We start from the raw sequence: 22023 nt of genomic DNA on the forward strand, positions 1-22023 counted from the left end.
CTCTGAGCCTTGTATCATCATTAAAGATCTCTACTATAATCCTTCTTTTTTAAAAATAAATTTATTTATTTTATTTATTCATTTTTTTGGCTGCATTAGGTCTTCGCTGCTGCACGTGGGCTTTTCTCTAGTTGCGGCAAGCAGGGGATACTCTTTGTTGCAGCGCACGGGCTTCTCCTTGTGGTGGCTTCTCTTGTTGCAGAGCACGGGCTCTAGGTGTGCGGGCTCAGTAGTTGTAGCACGTGGGCTCAGTAGTTGTGGCTCGAGGGCTCTAGAGCGCAGGCTCAGTAGTTGTGGCGCACGGACTTAGTTGCTCTGCAGCATGTGGGATCTTCCCAGACCAGGGCTTGAACCCATGTCCTCTGCACTGGCAAGCAGATTCTTAACCACTGCACCACCAGGGAAGCCCTCTACTATAATTCTTAAAGTAGTTGTTTTGTTTGTTTGTTAGTTTGCGGTACGCGGGCCTCTCACTGTTGTGGCCTCTCCCGTTGCAGAGCACAGGCTCCGGACGCGCAGGCTCAGCAGCCATGGCTCACGGGCCCAGCCGCTCCGCGGCATGTGGGATCTTCCTGGACCGGGGCACGAACCCGTGTCCCCTGCATCGGCAGGCGGACTCCCAACCACTGTGCCACCAGGGAAGCCCCTACTATAATTCTTTTACCAACAGTAATCATCTTGTACCCAAAATAAAACCAATAGCCTTGCCATAGTCATTAACAAAAATATTCATTAAACAAATAATTGCATAAATAACTATAATTCCATGAAGGAAATATTTTGTGATAGATACAAGGGAATAGCTCAAGGTCTGGGCAGTCATTGAAGAACATGGGTGACTGGGCTGGCCAAATGGATAAGGAGAAGGCATTCCAGACAAAAGATAGAGTGTGGGTAAGGTGCCAAGGTGAGAAGGTACAGGGGGAAGATCAATGGGACTCAAGTGTCTTGAGTGAGTGGAGAGTGGGAAAGCAGAGGGAGGAGGGCCAGAGACATAGGTGGATCTCATGCACCACTGGCAGCCAGGAGGAGGATTTTGAACACTGCTCTGTGAACACTGGGAAGCCATTGAAGGGTTTTAAGCAGAGGAATGGCATGACTAGATTTCCATGTTTACAAGATCCATATGCAGGCTGCAGTACAGAGACATAGTAAGAGAATTCCATAAAGTTATGGCATAAATACAGAAAACACATTTTTTTTCCATTGTACAGTATTAACAAGGTAGAAAAGGAGACTGGAAAAGGAAATCCCCACACACCATGGCAACCAAAGGTTTAAAATAGAAGGAGAAAACGGAAGAAGATAAACTAATAGAAGAAATGTTTCCAGAGGTTAGAAAAAGACTGGACTCTTTAGTTTTCATCATCTCTCGTTTCATTATTTCTTTTTTATTTTATTTTTAAAAATTAATTAATTCATTATTTAGTTTATTTTTGGCTGTGCTATGTCTTTGTTGCTGTGCACAGGCTTTTCTCTAGTTGCGGTGAGTGGGGGCTACTCTTGGTTGCAGTGCACAGGCTTCTCATTGCGATGGCTTCTCTTGTGGGGGAGCACGGGCTCTAGGCGTGTGGGCTTCAGTAGTTGTGGCATGCGGGCTCAGTAGTTGTGGCTCGTGGGCTCTAGGCTTAGTTGCTCCATGGCATGTGGGATCTTCCTGGACCAGGGCTCGAACCCTTGTCCCCTGCATTGGCAGGCAGATTCTTAATCCTTGTGCCACCAGGGAAGTCCCAACAATTAATTTATTGATATTTATAATCTTCAGATGGAAAGGACCCACCCAATGCTAAGCAGGATTTTGGGGGGGGGGAAGAAAAAGACCTATACACGGACATTCTGGTAAAACTCTAGAAATCCAAGGATAATACCTACTAAGGAAGGAAAATCAGATGGTCAGCAGACTTCTCCTCAATAGCACTGCACCCTCTGAGGACTTCTTGTTGATACACAAGACATTCCAGCTAACTTAGGCAAAAAAGGAATTTATTAGGAGGGTATGCAGTAACTCACAGAATCAAAGGAAACCTGAAAAACTGTGTCTTGTTGGGGAGGGAATCATATTAGCTCTGAAGGTCACAGCAGCAGGTCTCCTCTGGACCCCATCACTGGGAGGAGGGAGCTGCAGCCAGGTATGGTATCTGTGTCACTCTGCGTAAGATTCAGATTTCAGGGAAAAAATTCTGATTGACTCCTGGGCTGGGAGGGGGGTGGGACACCTTAATTGACAGGATACAGTTACTAGAATAGTGAGGATGAATTTGCAGTCAAACAACGCATTAATTCATCTAGTTGATCCATGTTTATTGAGTCATTCTATGTGCCAGGCACTGTTCTGGGCACTGGACATAAGCAGTGAACAAACCAGACAGAGACACTATTCTCATGGAGCATACATTCTGCTGAGGGAGGTGATGGTTGACAGAAAATAAATACAGCTCCATGATCTCTTTTCTCCAGTGATGAAATGGAAAAAGCTATGAAGTAGTATCCTTGTCCCTATTCTTATTATTTTATAAGGAAATATTTGTTTGGATTTACCTAAAAGTCAATCACTTTCTATGCTCACCATCTTTTCTTATGTTTCTTTAAAGACGTTTTCTTTTTTGCTGAAGTAAATCATACAGATGTTCTTTTAGTGAAGTTCTCTTGGCCATATACTCCTTCAATTTTTACTTGTAGAGAAATGTTCCATTTGCCCTAGTTCTTGAAAGATAGTATGCTTTCAGGACACAGAAATCTACGTTGACATGTGTTTCCCTCAACTCTTGAAAGATGTTATTCTGTATCTTCTGGTTTCTTTCTTTTTTAAATAAATATTTATTTTAAAATAAATAAATAACATTAGTCTTTGTTGTGGCATGCAGGATCTTCATTGTGGCATGCAGGATCTAGCTGCCTGACCAGGGATCGAACCGGGGCCCCTTGCATTGGGAGCATGTAATCTTAACCACTGGACCACCAGGGAAGTTCGCATATCTTCTGATTTCTGTTATCAGCTGTCTGAATAATTGTCATTCCTCTGGAGAGGATCTGTCTTCTCTTTCTGGCTGCTAATAACATGTTCTCTTTGCCTTTGGTGTTCTACAGTTTCACTAAAATATGTATAGGTAGATTTGTTTTTGCTTACCCTGCTTGGTGTATGCTGTCTTCCTTGTTTCTGTAGATTTTTGCCTTTTATCTATTTTGGAAAATGCACAACCATTATCTCTTTAAATATAGCTTCTCCTCCATCCTCAGGATTTTCTGTTTCTGGGACTATGATTAAATGTCTATCCCATTTCTCATTCTACATATGTAACCTCTCTCTCTATCATATGTTTCATCACCTTGTCTCTCTAAGTTGCATCCTCCATAACGTTATTCGCTCTACCTCCCAGGTCACTCTTTCCCTCTTCATTTTTCCCTAGGCTTTGTTTAACTTTTCCACTATTGATCTTTAAATTTGAACAATAACACTTTTCATTCCAAAAAATTCGATTTGGGGACTTCCCTGGTTGTCCAGTGGTTAAGACTCTGCGCTCCCAATGCAGGGGGCCTGGGTTTGATCCCTGGTCAGGGAACTAGATCCTGCATGCCAAAACTGAGAGCCCACACTCGGCAACTAAGAGCCCGCATGCTGCAACTAAGAGATTGCATGCTGCAACTGAGCCCGCATGCTGCAAGGAAGATCCCGTGTACCACAACTAAGACCCAGCGCAGCCAAATAAATAAATAAATATGTTTTTTAAAAAAAGACCCTGAGACTAACTCAATGAAAATAACCAGTCTTTAAAAAAAAAAAGTTTGACTTGTTTCTTTTCCAAATCTGCCTTAGCATTTCAGATAGTGTCTGATGGATTGCTTAGCTTTACAATCCATCTTTTATTTTGTAAACATGTTGTACATATTTTATATTCTGGATCTGATAATTCCAATATCTGAAGTCTTTTCAAGTCTAAATCTATTGATTATTTCAGCTTACTCTCACTCATTATGACTTGTCTCTCTGTGTCACTTGCCTTGATTGTGAATTAATATATGGTTAATCTTAATCTCTGGGAAAGAGGATTTATATAAGCTTCTGCTATCAGGGGGGATGCTATCAACATGTGAGCATTTTAGCCCTTTTTGAGGGTCCCAGTTTATGCTGGGACTCTCTGGCATTCAGCATCCCCACCCTGCTGCCTGCTGTGTTTGTGTGCCTTAGTAATATACGAGGCCAACTTCAATATTTGCCCTCTGGTCAAATTCCACCTTTGTACTTCTTGCTTACTACTCTCTAATTTGTTTCAGTTCATCTTTTTGCTTGTTTTTAACTTTTTATTTTGAAATAATTTGATACCTACAGAGAAGCTTCAACAACAGTACAAAAGACTCCCATATACTCTTTCTTCACCCAGATATCCCATTACACATGAATACTTTAGTATGTATATTTTCCCAAAATAGAGCTACTCTGTTACACAATCAGAGCACAACCACAAAACTCAGGAAATTAACATTGATAAAATACTACAGCTAATCCACAGACCCTTTCCAAATTTTGCTAATTGTCTCAATAATATCCTTTATAAAGCTGTCTCCTTTCTGGTCCAGGATCAAATCCAGGATCACACATATTTAGTTGTTGTGTCTCTTAAGTTTTCATCAATTTGGAACTGTTCTTCAGTTTTTCCATATCTTTCAAGACTTTGTCATTTTTGAGGAGTACTGGCCAGTTATTTTTCAATTTGAATGTCTTATGTTTTCCTCATGGTTAGATTCAGGTTATTACTTTTTTTTTTTTTTTTTTGGGGCAGAAATATCACAGATTTGGTTCTGTTCGCCTTAGTGCATCAGATTCAGAGGCAAATGATATTGATTGGTCCTATTATTGGTGATGATAACTTTTTTTCACTTAGTTAAGATGATGCTATAGACTGAATTATGTCCCTCCCAAAATTTTATGTTGAAGCCCTAATCCCCAGTGTGATGCTGTTTGGAGATAGGCCTTTGGAAGATAATTAGATTTAGACGAGGCTTAGGATCAGTGCCCTTATAAGAAGAGACATCCAGAGAGCTTGTTCTCTCTGCCATGTGAGGGCACAGCAAGAAGGCGGCTATCTGCAAGCCAGAAAGACAGCTATCACCAGAAATTGACCAGGTTGGCACCCTGATCTTGGACTTCCAGCTTCCAGAACTGTGAGAAAATAAATTTCTGTTGTTTAAGCCACCCATCTATGGTATCTTTTTTTTTAACATCTTTATTGGGGTATAATTGCTTTAAAATGGTGTGTTAGTTTCTGCTTTATAACAAAGTGAATCAGTTATACATATACATATGTTCCCATATCTCTTCCCTCTTGCGTCTCCCTCCCTCCCACCCTCCCTAACCCACCCCTCCAGGCAGTCACAAAGCACTGAGCCGATATCCCTGTGCCATGCGGCTGCTTCCCACTAGCTATCTACCTTACGTTTGTTAGTGTATATATGTCTATGCCTCTCTCTCGCCCTGTCACAGCTCACCCTTCCCCCTCCCCATATCCTCAAGTCCGTTCTCCAGTAGGTCTGTGTCTTTATTCCTGTCTTACCCCTAGGTTCTTCATGACACTTTTTTTCTTAAATTCCATATATATGTGTTAGCATACGGTATTTGTCTTTCTCTTTCTGACTTACTTCACTCTGTATGACAGACTCTAGGTCCATCCACCTCATTACAAATAGCTCAATTTCGTTTCTTTTTATGGCTGAGTAATATTCCATTGTATATATGTGCCACATCTTCTTTATCCATTCATCCGATGATGGGCACTTAGGTTGTTTCCATCTCTGGGCTATTGTAAATAGAGCTGCAATGAACATTTTGGTACATGACTCTTTTTGAATTATGGTTTTCTCAGGGTATGTGCCCAGTAGTGGGATTGCTGGGTCATATGATAGTTCTATTTGTAGTTTTTTAAGGAACCTCCATACTGTGGGAATGTGAATTGGTTCAGCCACTATGGAGAACAGTATGGTATTTTTAATAGCAGCCCTAACTGACTAATATAGATGGTATTTTCAGGTTTCTTCACTACAAAGTTAATTTATAAGTAATTTTACTTATGAATTAGTAAGAAAATTGATAAGTATTTTGTAGAGAGCTACCTTGAGACTGGGCATTCTGTTTCTCATCAAATTTTACCCATTAGCAGCAAGGCAATTTCCTCTTGATTTCTTCTTCTCCCCTCCTCCTCCCTCTCTCCCTCCATCTGTGCCATCCTTCCCCCATTCTCCCTTTTCCCCCTCCCTCCCCTCCTTCCTCTGTTCCTCCCTCCTACTTTCCTTTCCTCCTTCCCTGAGATCTCAAAATGAACAAGTGACTGTTTCAGCTCCCAGTTCCATCACAATCATTATTGTGTTCCTATGACATGAGCGATCCTTCCTTCTAAATCAGCAGAGCCCAGATCTTTTGAGAATGGGAAGGAAAAAATTTTTGAGCCTTTCATTGGGTGTCATATGAGAGGTGTGACTCCCAAGCTCTACCTCTTCATTCCCTGGCCAATGAACTTTTTGCTTGGGAGAAAGAGCACCATTACTTTTCTTGTTCACAGCCAACGGCTGTTTGAATAGCCGTTCAAGAGTCAGTCAAATGGCTGACTTTTTAATAGCCATTCAAGAGCAGCTCTTTCTGGATGATGGAGTACATGCAGACCAATGACTCCTTTGGGTGATATCTGATTTGTTTACTTTATTATGAAGCGAATTTATTTGTAGGAGGTAATGGTGTATGGTTTACCGTCATAGTGAATGATATTAAGTAAGGTGTTTGGTGGTGTTCCCAGTAGTGATAGGCAAGAACACAAATCCATTTCTAGAAAAAGTCTATTTAAGCAAAGACAGATTTATCCTTCCTCGATGATGGAAGAGATACCATGTAACCAGCTAGAAACCACGTGCCCTGGAGGTATCCTTCTATTATTAAAGATTCAGGGTTTCCAAGGCTAATGGTGAATTTGGTGCTTGGTGGCTGTGGTCAGACAAGCTTGGCGTTGCTGGTCTTCTCAAGAGAAGATAAACTCCATGAAGGAAGATGTTGTCTGACTTGTTTATCCAGTGTATTTAGTGACAGATATGTGTCTGAGACATATTGAGTGTTTAATAAACATCATGCTCAGGAATCAATAAGGTCCTCACCTTAGACCAGAAGGTCTTCTTGAGGCAAAGTGGACAGTGAGATATATTTCTTGAAGTTTTGTCTTCTGGGAGAATTTCCTTTCTCTACTGTCTTTCAAGGCGTGGAGATGTAAGGCTGAAGTCAGACACTTGTGGTTGATGCTGCAGTATAGTGCATGTCCATCTGTAAATCAGGGATAGGTTGTTTGTTTTTTTCTTCTCAATCAACTTTCCTTGGGGCCAAGCTGTTCACACTCACAAAATATGTACTCCCACCTACGTAGCTTCTTGCGTCTTCATGAGAAGCCCACTTCACAAGGCCCACTTCTCTCATTCTCTCTTTCATCGCCACTTGATGAAGGGTTGCTTCTGAGCACCTCTCACATCATGGCATAGGATCAAGGTGAAGAGGAGAACCCCATGAGGGAACTTTGCATCAGCAAGCTCTACCTCACCATCTGTGTGGGGGAAAGTTGAGACAGACTGACCCCAGCAGCCAAGGTGCTGGCGCAGCTCACAGGCCAGACCCCTGTGTTCTCCAAAGCCAGATACACCGTCAGATCCTTCGGCATCAGGAGAAATGAAAAGATTGTTCACTGCACAGTCCGTGGGGCCAAGGCAGAAGAAATCCTGGAAAAATGTCTAAAGGTGTGGAGAACATGTGTTAAGAAAAAATAACTTCTCAGATATTAGAAACTGGTTTTGCAATCCAAGAACACATCGATTGGGGATCACATATGACCCAAGAATTGATATCTACGAGCTGGACTTCTACGTGGTGCCGGGTAAGCCAGTTTTCAGCATTGCAGATGAGAAGCACAGGACAGGCTGAATTAGGGCCAAACACAGAATCAGAAAAGAGGAGGCCATGCACTGGTTCCAGCAGAAGTATAATGGAATCATGCTTCCTGGCAAATAAGTTCTCGTTTCTAACCAAAAGGTCAATAAAAAGTTTTCAGCGAAATGTAAAAAACAAAAACAAAAACGCCACAAATTAGTAAATATCTGTATATCGAATGCTATATAACAGTAAATAATTAAATCTAGATGAAATGGAAACATTTCTAAAGGTACTGTATATCAACTAATAAAACTGACACATAAGATGTAGAAGCTCTGAACAGATTAATAACTACAGAAGAAATCTGAATAGTAGTAAAAAATCTACACCTAAAAAAGACACTAGGCCAAGACAGATTTATGAGTAAGCTCTACCAATGTTTCAAAGACAGTATTACCCCAATGTTACTTTTAAACATGGACAAGTATGAAAATTTATTAATTTGTTCTATGAAGCCAGCAAAATCCCAATACCTCTTTTTTTTTTTAACATCTTTATTGGAGTATAATTGCTTTACGATGGTGTGTTAGTTTCTGCTTTATATCAAAGTGAATTAGCTGTACATATACATATATCTCCATATCTCCTCCCTCTTGCATCTCCCTCCCACCTTCCCTATCCCACCCCTCCAAGTGGTCACAAAGCACCAAGCTGATCTCCCTGTGCTATGTGGCTGCTTCCCACTAGCTATCTATTTTACATTTGGTAGTGTGTATATGTCCATGCCACTCTCTCACATTGTCCCAGCTTACCCTTCCCCTTCCCTGTGTCCTCAAGTCCATTCTTTACATTTGCGTCTTTATTCCTGTCCTGCCCCTAAGTTCTTCAGAACATTTTTTTTTTTTTTTTAGATTCCATATATATGTGTTAGCATACGGTATTTATTTTTCTCTTTCTGACTTACTTCATTCTGTATGACAGTCTCTAGGTTCATCCACCTCACTACAAGTAATTCAATTTTGTTTCTTTTTATGGCCGAGCAATATTCCATTGTATATTCGTGCCACATCTTCTTTATCCATTCATGTGTTGATGGACACTTAGCTTGCTTCCATGTCCTGGCTATTGTAAATAGAGCTGCAATGAACATTTTGGTACATGACTCTTTTTGAATTATGGTTTTCTCAGGGTATATGCCCAGTAGTGGGATTTGCTAGGTCACATGGTAGTTCTATTTTTAGTTTTTTAAGGAACCTCCATACTGTTCTCCATAGTGGCTGTATCAATTTACATTCCCACCAACAGTGCAAGAGGGTTCCCTTTTCTCCACACCCTCTCCAGCATTTATTGTTTGTAGGTTTTTAAAAATTAATTAATTAATATATTTATTTATTTATCTTTGGCTGTATTGGGTCTTCATTGCTGCACACGGGGTTTCTCTAGTTGTGGCGAGTGGGGGCTACTCTTTGTTGCAGTGCACGGGCTTCTCCTTGTGCTGGCTTCTCTTGTTGCGGAGCATGAGCTCTAGTTGTGCGGGCTTCAGTAGTTGTGGCATGCGGGCTCAGTAGTTGTGGATTGCAGGCTCTAGAGCACAGGCTCAGTAGTTGTGGAGCTCAGGCTTAGTTGCTCCGCAGAATGTGGGATCTTCCCGGACAAGGGCTTTGACCCATATCCCCTGCATTGGCAGGCGGATTCTTAACCACTGCACCACCAGGGAAGCCCTGTTTGTAGATTTTTTAATGATGGCCATTCTGACTGGTGTGAGGTGATACCTCATTGTACTTTTGATTTGCATTTCTCTAATGGTTAGTGATGTTGAGCATCCTTTCATGTCTTTTTGGAAATCTGTATATCTTCTTTGGAGAAATATCTATTTAGGTCTTCTGCCCATTTTTGGATTGGGTTGCTTGTTTTTTGATATTGAGCTGCATGAGCTGCTTGTAAATTTTGGAGATTAATCCTTTGTCAGTTGCTTCGTTTGCAAATATTTTCTCCCATTCTGAGGATTGTCTTTTGGTCTTGTTTATGATTTCCTTTGCATGCAAAAGCTTTGAAGTTTCATTAGGTCCCATTTGTTTATTTTTGTTTTTATTTCCATTTCTATAGGAGGTGGGTCAAAAAGAATCTTGCTGTGATTATGTCATAGAGTGTTCTGCCTATGTTTTCCTCTAAGAGTTTTATAGTGTCCGGCCTTACATTTAGGTCTTTAATCCATTTTGAGTTTATTTTTGTGTATGGTGTTATGAGTGTTCTAATTTCACTCTTTTTCATGCAGCTGCCCAGTTTTCCCAGCACCACTTTTGAAGAGGCTGTCTTTTCTCCATTGTGTATTCTTGCCTCCTTTATCAAAAATAGGGTGACCATATGTGCGTGGGTTTATCTCTGGGCTTTCTATCCTGTTCCATTGATCTATATTTCTGTTTTTGTGCCAGTACCATACTTTCTCGATTACTGTAGCTTTGGAGTGTAGGCTGAAGTCTGGGAGCCTGATTCCTCCAGCTCCTTTTTTCTTTCTCAAGATTGCTTTGGTTTTTCAGGGTCTTTTGTGTTTCTACACAACTTATGAAATTTTTTGTTCTAGTTCTGTGAAAAATGCCATTGGTAGTTTGATAGGGATTGCATTCAATCTGTAGAGTGCTTTGGGTAGTATCGTCATTTTCTCAATGTTGATTCTTGTAATCCAAGAACATGGTATATCTCTCCATCTGTTTGTGTTATCTTGAATTCCTTTCATCAGTGTCTTATAGTTTTCTGCATACAGGTCCTTTGTCTCCTTAGGTAGGTTTATTCCTAGGTATTTTATTTTTTTTGTTGCAATGGTAAATGGGAGTGTTTCTTTAACTTCTCTTTCAGATTTTTCATCATTAGTGTATAGGAATGCAAGAGATTTCTGTGCATTAATTTTGTATCCTGCTACTTCACCAAATTCATTGATTAGCTCTAGTAGTTTTCTGGTAGCATCTTTAGGATTCTCTATGTATACTATCATGTCATCTGAAAATAGTGACAGCTTTACATCTTTTCTGATTTGGATTCCTTTTATTTCTTTTTCTTCTCTGATTTTTGTGGCTAAAACTTCCAAGACTATGTTGAATAATAGTGGTAAGAGTGGACAACCTTGTCTTGCTCCTGATCTTAGAGGAAATGGTTTCAGTTTTTCACCATTGAGAATGATGTTGGCTGTGGGTTTGTCATATATGGCCTTTATTATGTTGAGGTAAGTTCCCTCTATGCCTGCTTCCTGGAGGGTTTTTATCATAAATAGGTGTTGATTTTGTCAAAAGCTTTTTCTGCATCTATTGAGATGATCATATGGTTTTTCTCCTTCATTTTGTTAATATGGTGTATCACATTGATTGATTTGCATATAGTGAAGAATCCTTGCATTCCTGGGATAAACCCCACTTGATCATGGTGTATGATTGTTTTAATGTGCTGTTGGATTCTGTTTGCTAGTATTTTGTTGAGGATTTTTGCATCTATGTTCATCAGTGATATTAGCCTGTAGTTTTCTTTTTTTGTCACATCTTTGTCTGGTTTGGGTATCTGGGTGATGGTGGCCTCATAGAATGAGTTTGGGAGTGTTCCTCCCCCTGCTATATTTTGGAAGAGTTTGAGAAGGATAGGTGTTAGCTCTTCTCTAAATGTTTGATAGAATTCGCCTGTGAAGCCATCTGGTCCTGGGCTATTGTTTGTTGCAAGATTTTTAATCACAGTTTCAATTTCAGTTCTTGTGATTGGTCTGTTTATATTTTCTATTTCTCCTGGTTCAGTCTCAGAAGGTTGTGCTTTTCTAAGAATTTGTCCATTTCTTCCAGGTTGTCCATTTTATTGGCATATAGCTGCTTGTAGTAATCTCTCATGATCCTTTGTATTTCTGCAGTGTCAGTTGCTACTTACAAAATCCCAATAACTCTTAAACTGGTTAGCTCTCCAAAGAAAAGTATAGACAAATTTCACTTACAAATGAGTGCTAATATACACAAAAGTCTGTCAAGAGACAGACTCTGTGAGACTCTTGTGTTTCCACACATCTTGCAGATAGAGGTACTAACTGCCCTTTTGTTCCAGGCTATAATTTCAAGGATGTTTGTATAGTCAACAACTTTGGAACATAGTGATAGAACCTCCACCTGGAATAGAGAGAAGATAGCTTACTGTGTGATAAACATGATGTCTCCCTCCAGTGCCTTTGCTTACTTCTCTTTATAAAAGATTCAGGTTCCTAACCTTGGAGTTCTGAACTGTGATGCAAGCCTGCTGGATGTATAGCAATTACCTGTGTTGCCCCTATGGGATTTATGGAGCAAGGGAAACCAATGGAAACTTATGGTTATGGAAACTTATGCTGCTTGCTGTTCTGTGTGTAATAAAATCCTTTGTCTTTGACCCAAGAGTCTTGTGTATTCTGTAAGCTTATATGATACTATATTGGGTTAACTTGTTAGCTGGCAAGCAAGGAAAAAAAATCTCAGAACTCTCACAGTTCTCAATAAAGTCTTAAACTCTTATCAGGTTGAATTCAGTAAGGTGTGAAAAGATCATATATCATGGAAAAATAGGGCTTATTCTAGTTATTCAAGGATCATTCATCATTAGAAAAATCTCTTAATGTGAGAATTCCCTGGTGGCTCAGTGGATAAGACTCTGAGCTCTCAAGGCAGGGGGCCTGGGTTCGATCCCTGGTCAGGGAACTAGATCCCACATGCATGCCGCAACTAAGGAGCCCCCTGCTGCAAACGAAAAAAAAAAAAAAAAAGAAAATCTGTTAATTAATTGAATATATTAAAAAAGCAAGAAAACAAAGCATATGCTGAAAAACATTTGTTAAAATGTATCCATTATTTCTTAATAAAACTAAATAAAACAATAAGTATCAACAAAACTATTTATTACTGAGCTAGGAATAGGAAAAAAACATTCCTTAATTTAAGAAAATGTTTTTATAAGGAGCCAAAAACAATGCTTTAAAAGCATTCCCATTGGGCTTCCCTGGTGGTGCAATGGTTAAGAATCTGCCTGCCAGTGTCGGGGACATGGGTTCGAGCCCTGGTCTGGGAAGACCCCACATGCCGCGGAGCAACTAAGTCCGTGCGCCACGACTACTGAGCCTGCGCTCTAGAGCCCGCAAGCCACAGCTACTGAAGCCCGCTCGCTAGAGCCCATGCTCCACAACAAGAGAAGCCACTGCAATGAGAAACCCACATACCACAATAGCAGTAACTATTATGTAGCTCGCTGCAACTAAAGAAAGCCCATGCACAGCAATGAGGACCCAACACAGCCAAAAATAAATAATAAATAAAGTAATTAATTTTTTAAAAAAGCATTCCTATTAAAGACAGGAACAAGGCAAAATTTTACACTATTACCTATACTTTTCAACATTGAATTGGAGTTAACTAGTCAGTAAGAATAATAAGCAAGAGGTATAAATATTGAAAAAAGAGAAAGATTTGCCATTTTGCAGGTGGACAATATTATCCTCTAAAAAATATAAGAGGGCTTCCCTGGTGGCGCAGTGGTTGAGAGTCCGCCTGCCGATGCAGGGGACACGGGTTCGTGCCCCGGTCCGGGAAGAACCCACATGCCGTGGAGCGACTGGGCCCGTGAGCCATGGCCGCTGAGCCTGCGCGTCTGGAACCTGTGCTCCGCAACGGGAGAGGCCACAGCAGTGACAGGCCCGCGTACTGCAAAAAACAAAACAAAACAAAACAAGAGAATCATCTACAGAAGTATTAAAACTAATGAGATAGTTCAGTAATATGATCATGATCAGATACAAAAATTCATGGCTTTCCTTTATAGAATCAATAATCAATAGAAAATATAAATTTTAAAATATCCCATTTTCAATATTAATAAAATCTATAAAATTACTAGCTATAAATTTAACAAGGAAAAGTCAAGCTCCATGTTATATATAAATATTTTTATAACAATCCATAAAATCTTACCGAATGTCATTAAAAAAGAAAACAAAAAACATGCTCTTGAATAGGAAAACTCAATATGTAAAGATGTCACTGTCCCCCAAACAATGTTTAATGTAATACTAATTGATTTCCCTAAAGAATTTTTTAATGTAACTAAAGAATTCCAGTGCTTACCTGTAGTAGGTAATAATATATGAGATAATTTTGGAAAAAGGAAAAATATGTGTAAATATATATATATCCTCTTTCCCTTACTATCTATTAAGATATAGCACTTACAGGGACTTCCTTGGTGGTGCAGTGGTTAAGGCTCTGAGCTTCTACTGCAGGGTGTGTGGGTTCAATCCCTGGTCAGAGAACTAAGATCCCACATGCCATGCAGCGCGGTCAAATAAATAAATAAATAAAATTAAAAAAAAAAAAGAATCTGCCTGCCAATGCAGGGGACACAGATTCGAGCCCTAGTCTGGGAAGGTCCCACATGCTGAGGAGGAACTAAGCCCATGTGCCACAACTACTGAACCTGTGCTCTAGAACCCATGATCCACAACTACTGAGCCCATGTGCTGCAACTACTGAAGCCCTCCTGCCTAGAGCCCGTGCTCTGCAACCAGTGAAGTCACCTCAATGAGAAGCCCGTGCACTGCAACGAAGAGTAGCCCCCTCTCACCGTAACTAGAGAAAGCCCACGCACATCAACGAAGACCCAACATAGCCAAAAATAAATAAATAAATAAATAAATTAAAACAAAAAAGATACAGCATTTACAAACTTTAAAACAGCATGTGTTGGGACTTCTCTGGCGGTCCAGTGGTTAAGACTCCATGCTTCCACTGCAGGGGGCATGGGTTTGATCTCTGGTCAGGGAACTAAGATCCTACTTGCCACGCAGTGCAGCCAAAAAATAAAAATAAAACAGCATGTATTACTGTAGGAAAACACAATGGATCAAGGAGACAGTCTGGAGATTCCATTAAGGAACCTACGTACATTTAGAATATCCTCAAGGTGGCATTTCAAATCAGTGGAAAAGGAAAAAACACTCAAAACAAAGAGTTAGGGCACTTGGAATCCATAAAGAAAACATACATTTAAACTCTTATGTATACTATATACAAAAATAAATTCCAGAAGGTTAAAGAGATAAATCTGAAAACAAAGGTATAAAATTATTATAAAAAAATGAGGATAATTTTATAATCTTGGAAATATTTGCATATGAAAGGTAAATAATTACTTTCCATGTATTTCAGCTACAAATCCATAAAAAGTAGACAAATATAGAACAGGTTAGTCACAGAAGAAATAACAGATGCCAATATACACATAAAGATTCTGAGCCTCATTTTTAGTCAGGGAAATTCAAATGAAAACAAATGCTTTTTCTTTTTATTCATATTAATTAAAAAATAGAAGAAGATTGATAATTTCCAAGGTTAGCAATGGTGTATTCTTATACATTACTGATGCCAGTATAAATTACTTCTACTACTTAGCAATTCTGAAGGCAGTGTGTCATACAAAATTTAAAGTACACTTATTTTTGGCCCAGAAATTCTACTTCTGGCCAATTATTTCAAGCCACTCTAAGATTTGCACAAATATTGTCAGATATTCATCTATAACCTTGCTCTTTTCTTAATAGCATTTTCATGGTGTCTGTTTACCTGCCTTCTAAACTGTAACTTTTAAAATTCAGTTTCTTTTAGCTGTGTTTCTTTCACACAACATATTGTGGGATTTTGTATTTGAGGCATTCCAGAAATCTTGTTCTTTCATGGATGAGCTTATCACACCCACGTTTATTGTCACACAGGTTTGATCTAACGTTTGTCATCTCATTAAATTATTTTTCTTCTTCTTTGCTGTTTTGCTCTGTTTCATTGTTACATTTTACTCTAAGGACTGTAATTTCTTCTTTTTTTTCTCTCCCTTTGCTTATTCAATCCTGTTGCTTAACCTCTAGGTCTGTTTCATCTTGTGCAAAATGAACAGCATAATATTTTTTTACCATGTCATGGGGTCTCCTCTTTGCTTCCTGACAACTTGTTAGGAACCCTTACTAGGTTAAATTCTTCCTCTGCTCCTAATTCAATCTCTCAGTCTTCAAGGGAGAGGGGAGCCTTTTCCCTCTGGGTTTCTGCCTGCCCTCTGCTAACTGTTGGTAATTGGTTCTTGTCAGAGCAATAAACTCCCAGCCCCAATTACCTGCCAGACTTTTGCATGGAAAAAGGACTGCACAGTTTGGCTTGCCTTTGAGGTTTTAAACATTTCTATGACTGGAACAACTAGACAACACCAAATCGACCAACTAAACAAAATCCCCTAACTTCCGGCAGAACCGGGCAGAGAAGGGCACAGGGATGATCAGATTTACATCAGAGCCTGAAGGTAACTGCTTCACTGTAAGGCCCAGTCCCACCCGGGACGATACTTCAGTTCACCCTAATACGTGGGGCTAACCTTGACCTTCCTTCTCCTTGCTCCTGCCCTCTTCCCATCTACATCAGAGGTACAAGTGTTCTAGCCTGCAGATAGAGAGAGAATGTGGCCTTGAGCTCCACCCTAAGGCACAGGAATTTGGTACTCTAGAAGCAACTCCCAGGAAACCTGTGCCCTCTCTGGCTAGGGGGAAGCCCTATCACTAATGTTTTCTGGGCCTTGCCTCTGTATTTGTCCCCTCTCCAGACCCACAGTCTCTTGGAAGCCCCTTTCACTCACTCTCTATCCAGAATCTCCTTGTCATTGGTGGTCTCACCCCCCAGACAAGGCAAAATCCTCTCTTCTTTTTCTAGTTTGGCCTTAGGGGTACAGTGAAGACTGCTACTAGCTCAGATCCCCCCAGATTGGGACTATTTCTGCTCTAAGTTGCAGGGCTGAATCTCCAGGGCTTGGTTGGAATTTCATAAGATCTGCAAAGCGCTCCCTGTAGGGAACTCCATTCTCTGACATTCAAGGTGTGTTTTCCGGCATCTCATTTGGAGCACTGCCCGAGCAGATAAAAATCTATTCCCAAAGTGCCCTAAAGCAGTATTTCATTCCAACCACATGAAATCCCTGATAAATAAGGCAGGGGGCTTTCTTTCCTCAATTCTCTTGGTCAGGAGCAAAGACTTCTCTCAGCCTAACCTCTCCAAGCCCATTTTCAGGGCAAACATCCTCACTCTGTGTAAGAAGCAGTTGGCAATACCCAGCGTAGAGCAACTAGACACCCCCTGAGAGACCTGGTGTTGGGAAACCATTCTGAGGTCCAGATTTTAAAGCTGCCTTTTAAGCTACCCTTAAATGTGTGTTCTGTTATGTTCTATCTATTCTTGGAAACAGTAATCACTGAGCAAGAGAGAATCCTAGCAAAAGAGTTTAAGCGACACTGGAAAGGGGATCTGATTGTCAGAGCACGATGGCACAGGAGCTCAGAACATCTGGAAGAAAGGATTTGGGACACAGGCCCCTCCCACAGATCCGGGGAGCTCCCATCTACCTCAGGATCTCTCCTGAAGAGATTTAAGAGGCAGAATAGGCCTAGATCAGGAGTTAGCAACCTACAGCCCTTGAACCAAATCCCACATAAGGCCTGTTTTTGTGCAGAACTAAGAATGGTTTTTCCATTTTTAAATGTTGGAAAAAATCAAAAGAATACTCTTTTATGACACATGAAAATTATATGAAATTCAAATTTGGGCATAAATGAAGTTTTATTGGAACATAGCTTCTCCCATTCGTTTGCATATTATGCCAGGCTGCTATGGGGCTCCCACTGCAGTGCTGAGTAGTGAACACAGACCATGTGACCCTCCAAGCCTAAAATGTTTATTCTCTGACACTTTACAGAAAAAGTGTGCTGACTACTAGTTATGGTCAGTTAAAAACAACTTCTCCTGGTCCTTCTTCCTCTTCTCCTCCTTCTCTCCTCCTTCTCCTTCTCCTTCTCCTTCTTCTTCATTTTGGAGAATATGACAATGAGGTGGCCAGAGCAGCCATGCTCAAGGGTACTCTTTGCTTTTGGGCATTTGGTTTTTTCTTTTCTCTCAGCTGCTTTTTAAAATTTTGTGGCAATGCTCTTAGTTACATTTTTCTTTTCCAGAAAGTTATCTTTAAAAGCTAGGCTAAATAGGGCTTCCCTGGTGGCACAGTGGTTGAGAGTCCGCCTGCCGGTGCAGGGGACACGGGTTCGTGCCCCGGTCTGGGAAGATCCCACATGCCGTGGAGCGGCTGGGCCCATAAGCAATGGCCGCTGAGCCTGCGCGTCCGGAGCCTGTGTTCCACAACGGGAGAGGCCACAACAGTGAGAGCCCCGCATACCGCAAAAAAAAAAAAAAAAAAAAAAAAAAAAAAAAAAAGCTAGGCTAAATAAATAGCATTTACACACAAGACAAAACCATCAAAGGCTTTTGTAAGAATCCAAAGTGTAAGAATCCAAGGTAAACGTACAGAGGTGCATCAACTTTCAGACTCTAAAATCAACGTCTGCATATAAGCAATTACCTCGATTATCTTAGTTACTTTAAAAAGGAAAATATGAAACTTGTGAAACAGTGACAAGAGACGGCTGTCAAGGACTCACTCAGTTCCCCTTCCAGTGCCACCTAATCGTTTGCTCCACACAAAAGGTGGATCAGAGAAAAGTCACTTCTTTATTCTTCCCCTTTACATCATCTCCCCCACACCTGGGGTGTCTGGATACACTGAGACCAAGTACAACATGCATCTGATGACGGGTTACACCAAAACACACCAAGATCTAAATCCCTCCCAGATTTATGGAGATTTTCTATAGCTTAACTAGATTTCTAATTGTCCTGCCACCTGTACTGAAATGTACAGTATGTGTTAATCTCGAATTCTTTTCTGTTTCCATAATCTTGGTAAAGTTTCCTGCACTCAAACAGTAAATCCAGTTTGGTCCATGGGTTTTAAAGAGGGACCCAAATTCACTTTTACGCCTTCCAGCATAAAGGCTTCTTTGGAGGTATTTGGGCAACGAAAAGGCCTGCATAATTTCTCTTTCTTGTGGTCCCTGTGCTATGCCTTCCGGGCTGAAAGCCTGAGTTCACGTGTCTATTGTCTCATTATAAAGTTCCTATCATTTCAGAGGAGTTTAGAAGGAAACGGGGAAGGGTTTCCACATATTCAGCACACCAGCAGCTCTGCTGTCCCTACAAACAGTTCATCTGAAGATGACAGCTCCCTAGTTTGTGTATTTCCCAGGGACATTGAGGGTACAGAATGAAAAGACAAACTCAGTACCTGTTTACACAACCATTCTTCTGGACATTTCCTAAGGCAACTTTATCTGAGTTTGCCCTCTAACTTCAGGCAACTTGCTTAAACATCACTTTCCTCACATGTGAAGTTGGAATAAGACATTCTCTGCCCTGCTACCTCCTAGAGCTGTTTTCAGGAACTAAATGGGCTAAAATATGTAGCCATTTCTGAAAAGTGAAGCATTCTGTGGGAGTGCTCAGTCCTCAAAAGGAGAAGCCCTTATTTTCTGACTGTCCCTTCTCTGTCCCCGACTCCCCCAACCCCCCCAAAAATTAAGGGTCGTTTTTTTCTTTAGTTGAAGACCTTGAGTTTGTCTGTCCTTGGGCAAGTTGTTGACTTAGCTTCAGTTTCTTCCTCTGGAAAGTTTCATCTTAAAAAAAAAATTATAGGTATGGGTGTGTAAGATGTTATCATTGGAGGAAGTTGGGGGAAGGGTACACGGACCTCTCTGAACTATTTTTCCAACTTTCTCTGAGTCTAAATTACTCCAAAATTTTTTTAAAAAATTAATTATGTATAAAGCACTTGATGTGATGCCTGACATATTTTAGAAGCTCGGATTTGGTAGGTTAAAAAAGTAAATGGACACGTCGAAGTTTTTTGTGCCATAAACATGTAAACCTGAACTTTATTATTATCATCATTATTATTATCTAACACCATAATAACTAATAATATTTGTTGAATACTTACTATGTACTGGACACTATTTTAATAGTATATTATATTATTTATTTACTTTATAAATTTATTTATTTATTTATTTTTGGCTGCGTCGGTTCTTCATTGCTGCGCACGGGCTTTTCTCTAGTTGCGGCGAGCGGGGGCTACTCTTCGTTGCGGTGCGTGGGCTTCTCACTGCGGTGGCTTCTCCTGTTGAGGACCACGGGCTCTAGGCACGCGGGCTTCGGTAGTTGTGGTGCACGGGCTCAGTAGTTGTGGCTCGCGGGCTCTAGAGCGCAGGCTCAGTAGTTGTGGCGCACGGGCTTAGTTGCTCCGTGGCATGTGGGATCTTCCCGGACCAGGGTTCGAACCCATGTCCCCTGCATTGGCAGGCGGATTCTTAACCACTGCGCCACCAGGGAAGTCCCCGAGTATTATATTATTTAATTCTGACAATATCCTCAGGTGGTAGTTATGATTACCATCCCCCATTTTATAGATGAGAAAGCTGGGACACAGAGAGGTTAGGTAATCAGTCTAAACTCACAACGTTTAGAAGTTGAGGAGCCAGAATGCAAACTCAAGTAGTATGACTCTACTATGCTTATTCAAAGAAAACATCACTATTTAGTCATTTGAGGAACTTTAGCTGAGATCAAGCCCCAAGGTGGGAAACCTGCACCCCCCCCTTCCTTCCAGAGTGTTCCCTGGAGGATTGTATCAGGTGAGATTTTTCAGCTACTTAAGAAATCCCCCACTTCTCCCCAATAATTTACTTCACACAACTCTCCAGCTGGTAGAAATTCCACTAATGAGGCGTTTCCTAGGTTATTATGGTCGTTCACAAATAGGGATGCCCCATGAAAAATGTACCTTCCCTAGCCTCTGTGCTAAAAAGTCAAATTCAGTGGTCTGGGCTGGGATTCCAGACCCTGTTAAGAGAATCTTATAAAGAGAATCTACAGATAGATTCTTATCATTAGCTAAATGTGGGAAAATATGACTGAAGATTGTATTTTCCAGAGATATGTAATATAAAGCATATGGTGGTTTTGATGGGGGGAGTTTGCAGTAAGGGATAAACATCTCACTCAGACTAGAGTGGACTTGGGAGCAGGTGGTCTTGGGCTCTAATCCTGATTTTCTGCTTTTGAACTCTCTCTGTGGTCCCTTGGTTTCAGTTTTCTCATCTTTGAAATGGAGACAATTCAACCCACCTCACAGGGGTGCTATGAGGATTCATGTTAATGTCACAGAAAGTGTTATACTTTCTACATTATTATTGTCGTTGTTAATTTACCATCTACTACCACATAAATAGGATTGAATTATCAGTCAAGCAGCCCGTCCCTTTGGACGGTGGAGAGTCAGACCTTGGGAAATTTCAATATATGGTCGATTTTGATTAAATGGAGGCAGGTTTCCAGAGATGGGAGGACACAGTGCAGGGTTTTGGGCAGGTGAAAACTCGTCCCTTGGGAAAGCAGCCCAAACAAGACTTGCCTCTTTAAAAAGCCAACAGTAGTCAGCAGAGGAGTTGATGATGAACAATCACAAAGTTATTACCACTGTTGAAAAAAACACTTGAATGCAACAAGCCCACTGACTTTGGGAATAATGATATCTTTGAATAAAAAGACTGACCTTTTCATCAGCCTACCAGTGCCAGAAATGATTCTACCTTCCAGGAGAGACTGGGCTTTTTGCCTCCAGGGATGAGGTCTCATCTTTTTTTTTTTTTTAATAAATGTATTTATTTATTTGTTTATTTTTGGCTGTGTTGGGGCTTCGTTACTGTGCGCGGGCTTTCTCTAGTTATGGTGAGCGGGGGTTATTCTTCATTGTGGTGCGTGGGCTTCTCAATTTCGTGGCTTCTCTTGCTGCAGAGCACGGGCTCTAGGCATGCAGGCTTCAGTAGTTGTGGCACGTGGGCTCAGTAGCTGTGGCTTGCGGACTCTAGAGCACAGGCTCAGTAGTGTGGCGCACGGGCTTAGTTGCTCTGCGGCATGTGGGATCTTCCCGGACCAGGGCTTGAACCCGTGTCCCCTGCATTGGCAGGCGGATTCTTAACTACTGCGCCACCAGGGAAGCCCTGAGGTCTCATCTTTACAGGCTTTGATAGGATACAATATCATGACATCAAGGTTCTTGCATCTAGCAATTGAGCACATATAGAATAGATGTCCTGACCGTTCCTCTTAAATCACATGTCTATCTGCACATCTGTAGCAAAGATCTCTTATTCTCTCAGGGAGTCTTTCTGC

The 22023-nt window shown here is 40.9% G+C and overlaps 1 pseudogene; it reads left to right on the forward strand.

The window, feature by feature from the left end:
• The first annotated feature begins 7500 nt into the window (after window positions 1-7500).
• Window positions 7501-8032, forward strand: LOC115842558 (large ribosomal subunit protein uL5-like; annotated as a pseudogene).
• Window positions 8033-22023: the final 13991 nt, after the last annotated feature.

The sequence above is a fragment of the Globicephala melas genome, chromosome 12 (assembly GCF_963455315.2).
Source record: "Globicephala melas chromosome 12, mGloMel1.2, whole genome shotgun sequence".
In the NCBI taxonomy this organism is placed as follows: Eukaryota; Metazoa; Chordata; class Mammalia; order Artiodactyla; family Delphinidae; genus Globicephala; species Globicephala melas.